The sequence below is a fragment of the Henckelia pumila genome, unplaced genomic scaffold, assembly GCF_033568475.1.
Source record: "Henckelia pumila isolate YLH828 unplaced genomic scaffold, ASM3356847v2 CTG_270:::fragment_1, whole genome shotgun sequence".
NCBI classification, from domain to species: domain Eukaryota; kingdom Viridiplantae; phylum Streptophyta; class Magnoliopsida; order Lamiales; family Gesneriaceae; genus Henckelia; species Henckelia pumila.
In genome coordinates this window covers 252,893-262,173 of record NW_027331788.1, presented here as the reverse complement: position 1 = coordinate 262,173, position 9,281 = coordinate 252,893, and the positions used below count along the sequence as shown (strand labels likewise).

The 9,281-nt window shown below is 40.4% G+C and overlaps 1 long non-coding RNA gene across 1 annotated transcript; it reads right to left on the bottom strand.

Annotated features, from left to right (window-relative positions):
- Positions 1–1,033: 1,033 nt before the first annotated feature.
- Positions 1,034–2,698, bottom strand: LOC140870854 (uncharacterized). Its single transcript, XR_012147553.1, has 5 exons — positions 2,462–2,698; positions 2,050–2,357; positions 1,863–1,966; positions 1,599–1,782; positions 1,034–1,163 (listed from the first exon to the last, which is right to left on the bottom strand). It is a non-coding gene; the product is annotated as an uncharacterized lncRNA (long non-coding RNA).
- Positions 2,699–9,281: the final 6,583 nt, after the last annotated feature.

The window sequence follows — 9,281 nt, the reverse complement described above, 5'->3', positions numbered from 1 at the left end:
TTTGCTTTGAAAATGAAATTGTTAGATACAAGATAGAACTTAGAACATTAAATGCACTACGTAGTAAATATCACCCTTTAGAGGATAAACATAAAATGAATATGGATGCAAACCCAGCAAACTCGTCAAAAGACTCATATGGAGGAGATAGAAAAAAAATTCATGGATTTAGTTAATCATCTCTAATCACTCTGAACATGGACTAGAACAAAGAGTAGTACGAAACAGGGGAAGAAAACATACCGGCTGCTCTGTGTAACAAACAGAGCAAATCACCTACAATATTAGCAACAATTTAAATCAATGTTCAATAAAATCCTATACCAAGAAGATTGTATAGTAGGAGATTAAAATTTCTTTGAGAAACATACTTGCTTCACATCGTACCGGACTATTTCATGGCGATCAAACACATAACGCAGCATACCCTGATGATTAATAAACACAAAATTAAATCCTTCAAAACCAAATCAGAAACATTGTTTTTCTCCATCGTTCAGATACAAAATTTCTATAAGATTGAATTAGGGACAAATATGTCCACATTTCCGCCTAAGAATAGGATGCAGAGAGGAATAATAGCTTACCGCTGCTTCATTGTGACTTTAGTATTTACAAGCTTAAATGAAATAATTTTCAGATACTTGTACAATGTTTATTGTAATTTAATATGCTTTCCCAACAATGATTACCGTATCTTTAACAATAGATTTCTTAATTGATTCTTTTAAACACAAGTCTACTGAATATTAATTTTATAATAACCTCAAAAAAGACATAGATTTAATAGATCATCGACTCAACCAAACGGCAAGCAACAATTATCAGAAAAACACAAGAAAAATATTAAATCTATCATTTCAAAAATATGTTCAGAAAATAGATATATAAAGACCGCAAACTGAAAAATAAGCTACCATTCATAGCCAAGTTAGCAATAGAATATCAGTTGTGCTACCATTCATAGCCAAGTTAGCTACCATTCAAATATAAAATTTCCAATGAAAGAGAAAATAATAAAAAAAAAAACATACCTGATTAGCCTCGATAGTCAGTTGTGCAAATTGACTTCGTAAAAGTCTCCCTTCTTCAAATTTCATTTTCTGATGGCTCTCCTTTTCCAGTACTTGGTGAAAACTCGAAACATCTGTGTTTCCCACTAACTGCAAATATAAATGTGTTATATGCATAATTCAAATATAGATCCAAGTCAAAAAATTACAATTTCTTTAAATATCCACCTAAATAGTTGCAGATATAAATGTGTTATATGCATATGGAGTTCTCAAGGCCGTGTTGCTGAGGACCCAAAAGAATGCTCCAGTAGTAACTCAAATCCACACAAACTCGAGTCAGAATAGATAACCATGTATTGTCATGTATTTAACTATTTATCTTATTTTGTTAAGATTATTCGCAAACAGTACAGGTCCAACTCCAACAGGAGGATAATATGTTGGTATTCCAAAAAACCTAGGAAATATGATACAAAGACAAAACTCATAGGAGCTGAAGCATAACATGTGGACAGCCCCTGAAATAGGGAACATAAACATGGGACAAGCTACTGGCACATTTTAAGAGAATATTTTGCTTACGTAGGCAAATCAGGGTCCAATTCACTCCCATCGAAGTCCTCAGAATCATTATTCCCTAGAAGTTTGACCATCTGAAGTTTCTCGCTTTGCCTCTTCTTCCAATCCTCCATCCGATCCTTCCATGAAACACTTACATAACCATATAATGCTCTGTCTTTCTCTGGAACCATAGGTTGGGATGGCACTTTACATCATAAGTATCTATTAAAATCATGCGCACACTCACATAATTTGAAGTAAAGAAATCTGTATAGAAGAGATGACTCATTGATGCGCTAATGCCCCAAGAGACGATAAATGTATCCCATTCACATCATTGACAAATGGGGTATTATAATAGCGTGATGATCATAAGAAACCTGAGCATCCTAAAAAATTATCAAACCAAAAGTCATGTACTGTGCAGCAATCTTGAGGTAGAAATAGAAAAATGGGATATTTTTTTAAACACCTCTTCACTATAAGTCAAGATAGGGATTTCAAGAACTTGGGACAGGCCTGAGTTTCTTCCTTTCTCTCATACACATAATAGGTATGTCTTTCCTTGTTCAACTTTCATTGCAAAAGTATATGATAAATGAGACACACAAAAAAAGCTGATTAAAATGTCCCGATCTTTTCAACTTTGTAGTCTCTAAACACTCGTATGTTTCTCATAACATGGAAACAAGGGCCCTGGCTTTCGGTTTATCGTGTGCGCATCCGACATATTCAGAGGCAATCCCATGCTCTCTCCTTGTTTCTCCACTTGTTCAATATCTACATTCCACCATTCTCCGGTAACACAAAAAGTGTAACAACTCAACAAAATTCATCAAGAAAAAAAGGGATCAAAATACCAAGAAATAAAGAAATATGCTCACCTAACACGATTATTTCTTCTCTATCAGGTTAAGGGAAAGGGAAAGGAGTCCATTGTATAGGCATAATCACAATTGCACCATACATAGTGGCCCTCAACCAAAAAATATGTGCATGCCACCACAATGTACCTCATTGTCCTGTAATATTGAAATCATACACATAGCTATTCTCTGTCTGGATTGAACCCTTAGTAACATAAGTCGGCCCGTCCGCCTAACCATTTCTATACTGCTTCAGTCCATGCCTAATAGTCAACATATATTCAGTGGATGTACCCTATTTTTCTTACCAGTGAATGGACATATTGTACTGTGCATAGTTGGTTACATTGAAAAAACTCATAGTAAATTTCCAATAATATTGCTAAATCAATTCCCTTTTTTATATTTACTACACTTTTGACTAATTCAAAGATTAGAAAATAATTAAAAGGAAAAGCCCCAAACCACTAATACCTATTTTTTGAGTGATAATGTAGCGACCCTACCCGGATCCGCTACCTCATCAGAGTTAAGAGCATAATTAAACATGCATTAAATAAATCGCTGCGGAAGACTTAAATAAAAACAGACCGGCAGAATACAACAGGTTAAACCAATTCGATTAATACAACCAAATCGAATAAATAGCCTAAAGGCAAAACCTACAGCTAATCCTGCTGTCTTCACTGGTCGCTGGCTACTCCAAGCTTCGGGTGCTCAATCCTGCACCTACACCTGCCCCGTCGAAAGGGGTGTCCAGATACACAAAAAAGACTGGATGTGAGCTCTAAGCTCAATACGAAAGCACTGGGTAAAACATACAAATATGATACATGCAAATGATAGGGTATCCATATCTGGGATAACTGTATATAACTGCTCAGTAATGGCGCCTAGGACATGAGTGGTACAACCCGGGGAGCAAACCCTGTCGACACTCCTCATTCCTATAGGACGTGGACTGTGTCCCTAGATGCTAACTACCCATGACCCGTCAGTCAGTGGGCACTAGACATCACCCGTCCAGACAGGGCTGAGCGGCCCTACATGGATCATCTCACAAGATGGACAGGCACAATATGATATGCACATGCTGCATGATAATATGAAACACAAATTCAACATATAAGCATGCAAAACCCGCTGGCTATCTCAGTCTGTACTTACGTACCTTACTACAGGCAGTTCCTAGCTGTCCCGCTCTAGGTTCGAAGCCTATATCAGCTCTACAATGCAAATACCCATGCATCAATATTTAATCTCTAAAAGTCTTAACTAAGCTATTGCATACTCCTAAATAATTTAAGGAGACCATAGTTATACCTGTGTCCGTCGTCAGCCCGCTGATGACAATTGCCTCAAAACTTAGGCACATCTTTGCCTCGACATCGGGATCGCTATGCCACTTTTGGATTCCCAATAGGATGCCTAGAACTCCCTAGATCTGAGTTAGAAGGCCTAAGAATTGAGAGAGGAAAAGGAGAGGTGCGAGTTGAAAATGAAATTTCGGACCTCTATTTATAGGCAAAGTTTGGGTTGTCCGAACTCGACTTCGGATCCTCCGAACTGGTTCGGATCCCCCGTTCCTGACTTCGGAGCCTCCGTTCCTGTTCGGAGCCTCCGATCCTGATTTTGGATCCTCCGAAGTCCCATCAATGATGTCACCCATGACGCATTATCTTCGGAGCCTCCGATCCGAGTTCGGATCCTCTGATCTTTGGTTCGGATCCTCCGATCCAGTTCAGAGCCTCTGAACCATCCGAACCCTCGGAACCTTCCCGACCATTTTCGAGTGTCCTGAATCCATTTCTGGACTCCGTTAACCCATTTGGAATTTCCTTAATCATGTTTTACTTAATATAAACATGATTACACGATTAATTATTCATTAATCATTAATTCTGGATACGGATCACTACATTCTCCCCCACTTAAAAGATTTCGTCCTCGAAATCTAGGGTAAAACCTCGAGAACGTACAAGAAACCCTTGCTCGAGTGTCTGGTCGAAATAGCTTCCGACATACTCAGACTCTCTTTGAATTCTCTGCAAGCTTCATTAATGCTGAACCGCATTAACATTTTCCCAGCTGAAAATTACTGCGCTACCGGTCGACAATCGAACTTCCCTAGCGCTAGCGCATCGTAACACTGATACATCTTTCACTCGGACCACGATCTTCCTGACCACGAAGGATACAATACCCGCTTGATCAGTATCATCGTCCCAAAGTAATTTTTGACTAACGAAGACCAAGTCATATCCTGACTGGTTTACGACATTCGTCGAATTACATATCAAATCTAACCATCTAATGGTTTCAAAATTTCTTGGTGCTCAACACCTCTAGTCAGGAAACACTATTTCCAACATTGTGTTGACACATTCTAATATGAATCTCGCTTTAAGATAATCCAGTGGACTCAAGTCTATACTTCAACGTAACTGCTTACAATGTTCCCTAGACTGGTTACCCTCCCCACTCTCCCTGAAGCACAACCGGCTTCCCAAGGAATACTGGGAATTTAAACCATCATGTCAAGTACATTCTGCTGTCCACGTTTCTTAGTATAACCTCAACACTGTGCCCTGATGATAAATATCATCACTTGCAATTCATGACGCTACGTCATCTCCTAGCCATTGGCCTGCGAAATCACGCATACATTGCAATGGAAGTCATCACGCCTCTATTGATCTACACCATCTCGATCATAGGTTATTCACCTCATGAATTTAATCGATAAACATCCTCCTGATAGTTATACATACTCGCAATCACTGTACACTGATCAAGACTATGGTAAGCTCCCACCAATATGCTCGACTGGGACTTTCCACAGTGCACAGACATATGGAAACGCTTCCTATTCCGTCTCGAAACTCGACAGTCATTGCACCTGGTATAACACAACTCAGAGTCTCTGATAATACCATCAACTCAAACCAACCTCCCAAGGTTGAATATACTGATCCTGGAACTAAATCCCAACGGATTCTCAATAATCAAATCGCTCCCTTACCGAACGCATCTGTCTCAGCACTGAACGATCTAATTCGTCGATTCCCTAGTCAATCCTGGGAAATACTTGTGCTCGAAGTAACTTGTCACACAATGCGTCTCTGATTGTCGTTTATTGCTACAATGCAATATCTTTGACAAATAGTCCGCACGGATGTGACTCACGGCTTGAAAAGAACAAACCTGATCCTTCCCGATCTTGCGAAATCTTCAATTCCCACAATAATCTTGTTGGCTACTAAGTTGAAATTCTACTATCTCTGTCATTTCAGAGACATCGTTCATCACACGCTAGAAGACTAGTGACACATCCTGCTAGATCTCGAGGATCAGATCCTATCTAATGTCACACAGATCAGACAACTGACATTTCCTTGCTAATTTCCATTAGCATTTCCAACTACTAGTCGGATCCAAACACAACGGTATACATAGATGTCCTCGCAGGAACACTTCATCGAAATGTCCGGTTGACACTCTTCACTATTGTTGTTTAATGGACAATTCCCACATGAAACAACAACATGATCCTTTCCTGACCTATTGCTATCACTAAGCAATTGATTGGATCAATATCAACTTCCTTCTTAACAAGAATGCACTATACTGAAAACTACCAACTCCCTTGCTTGTCTCCACTGTCAAGTTAGCACCTAACTTGATCATACAAGTCCAATTGCAATCGTTCTCGATTACAGCAATCCCAGAAGATTCATCTCTGGCGATCATTGAGACTAAATAACTCAAATCTCCGATTTCTCTGAGATGGTATTCAGTACTCATCCCATAAGCATTACTCGACAAAATACTATCCCAAGTATTTCTTAATTGCTACATCCTGATCAACCCTGATTGGCCCAACCAATCGAATTTGTCGATCTACTTAAGCTTGCACTTATCAGATCAGACCACCACTGATCATCCAACCTACATGGATTGGTCAATAACCATGACTCAGTAGTTCCAACTCCAGGAAAGCTACAACAAAAGATTGTATCAACAACTATACAATCTAAACAACAACTACGGATCAAGGTAAATCTCATTACCGATCTTCGTCCAACTCTGAAACGATCAATCAGCTGCTAACTCAGGGCTTGACAACTCCAAACGAATCTGTTCAGATACAAGAGATGATCAACAACCACGATCACTCACACACCGAGACTTCAATCAATACAAAAACGATTCGAAAACCCAAAACTCAAACCGACGGCATAACGGCTATAAACTGAACAAACCGGCAACGCAGACAGCAGTGCAATACTGATAACAACTCAATTCAATTCCCAAAACAACAATAACAAAGCAAACCCATCAATCTCAAAATCCACATTTTCGAAAATGGCTCCCAAAAATCATAACAAATCCGGACGTCGCTCTAATTCAAAACCGACAGATAATAAACGATCAGAACTCTGTAGAGAACAACATACTCGAATCTCAAACGATTCTAACAACATCCAAAAACTAGAATGTATCCGATCGTAGAAAAACTTACGATATAACGAAGCTCTCGCTGCAGTGATCGATAATCTGCCTTCAAAAATAAATTCCAACGGCCGGATCGAGCTCGGACTGAAATCAGAAAGCTTGAAAGCTCAAAGAATCGGCTTCAATGGGGGCTCACGGTTGGGAGGAGGAAGGAGGTGACTTGTGAAATAAATATCAAGTGTAGATAATATATAAAATCAACTATTTGCGTTTTAGTCCCTGAAATTTCCAAAATTTGCAAAAAGGACCCTGATCAAAATCAAACCGGCTCGAGAACTCTGTAATCTCTGATAAACTCAATAAACTCATTTAAGATAAAAACGGGGCGTTACAATTCTCCCCCACTAAGAAGAGATTTCGTCCTCGAAATCAACGAGAATCACAACTCAAAGATAGAATAAAGAATCAAAAGACAGTAAGAAGAACTCACGTCATCCGAATAGCTCTGGAAAACGCTGTCTCATGTTAGACTCTGTCTCCCAAGTCGCTTCCTCAACGCCGTGACGGCACCACTGCACTTTCACTAATGGAATCAACTTGGTTCTGAGTTGCTTTTCTTTCCGATCAAGGATCTGAATCGGTCGCTCAAAATAGCTCAGGGTCTCGTCTAACTCAGCTTCGTCAGGCTGAAGGATATTAGAAATATCTGGTTGGTACTTTCGCAGCATAGAGACGTGAAAAACGTCGTGAATACCAGATAAAGACGGAGGAAGTGCAAGTCTGTAGGCAAGATCGCCTATCTTCTCGAGAATCTCGTACGGACCGATGAATCTCGGAGATAACTTTCCTCTCTTACCGAATCTGACGGTGCCTCTTAACGGAGAAATCTTAAGGAATACACGGTCTCCCTGCTCAAAACTCAGAGGTCGACGTCTGACATTCGCATACTTCGCCTGTCTATCTTGAGCTGACTTCATTCTGGTCTGAATGATCTTAACCTGCTCTGCCATATCTCTAAGCATCTCCGGTCCCAAATCTGGTGACTCGGACAATTCATCCCAAAACAACGGAGATCGGCACTTTCTACCATACAAAGCCTCAAAAGGCGCCATACCGATACTCGCTTGGAAGCTGTTGTTGTAAGAAAACTCGACAAGAGGCAAAGAATCCTGCCAACTAGTGCCAAAGTCTAGCACTACCGCTCGCAGCATATCCTCCAACGTCTGGATAGTCCGCTCTGACTGTCCATCTGTCTGAGGATGATAAGCTGTACTCAAATGCAATCGAGTACCAAGTGCCCCCTGAAGACTGTGCCAGAATTGAGAAGTGAATCTAGGATCTCTGTCTGAAACGATCGACTTCGGCACACCATGCAATCTCACAACATTGCTAACATACAACTCAGCCATCTGATCATGGCGATACGTCATCCTGTACGGAATAAAACACGCGGACTTCGTCAATCGGTCGATCACTACCCAAATAGCATCGCATCCTCGAACGGATCGTGGTAGCTTCGTGACAAAATCCATAGAAATGTGATCCCATTTCCATTCAGGAACAGATAGGCTGTGCAAAAGACCACCTGGTCGCTTCCGCTCTGCTTTCACTTGCTGACAATTCAAACACCGAGATACAAATCTCGCAACATCTTCCTTCATTCTCTTCCACCAAAACTGACTCTTCAGATCGTTGTACATCTTACGACCTCCAGGATGAACGCTAAACCGACTGCAATGAGCCTCTCGGAGAATACGCTGTCTCAACTCCGAAATATCAGGCACAACAATACGGTTATTCACAAACAAAACGTCATCTCTAACCTGGAATTCTGACTGATGCCCAGTTCTGACTTTCTCTACCGAAACCTGAATGCTCGGCTCAGACTTCTGTGCTTCTCTGATTGCAACAAACAACTCCGGCTCGGCTTGAATAGCAAACACTCTGATAGTCTCCCTATCTGTTTCAAACTCTAAACCAGAAGTGCAACAATCATCGACCAACTGAAAAACACCGATAGTTGAAAGAGATAAAGAACAAAGCTTTCGGCTCAAGGCATCTGCAACTGCATTCGACTTCCCTGGATAATACTTGATCTCACAGTCAAAATCCTTCAACAGATCTAACCATCTTCTCTGTCTCATATTCAGCTCTGCCTGTGAAAACAAGTACTTAAGACTCTTATGATCAGAAAAGATCTCGAAAGACTCAGCATAAAGATAGTGACGCCAGATCTTCAAAGCAAATACAATTGCTGCAAGTTCAAGATCATGAACTGGATAACGAGTCTCGTGCGGTTTCAGCTGCCTTGATGCATACGCTATCACATGCTTATGCTGCATAAGAACACAACCCAAACCTCGGTTAGAAGCATCACAATACA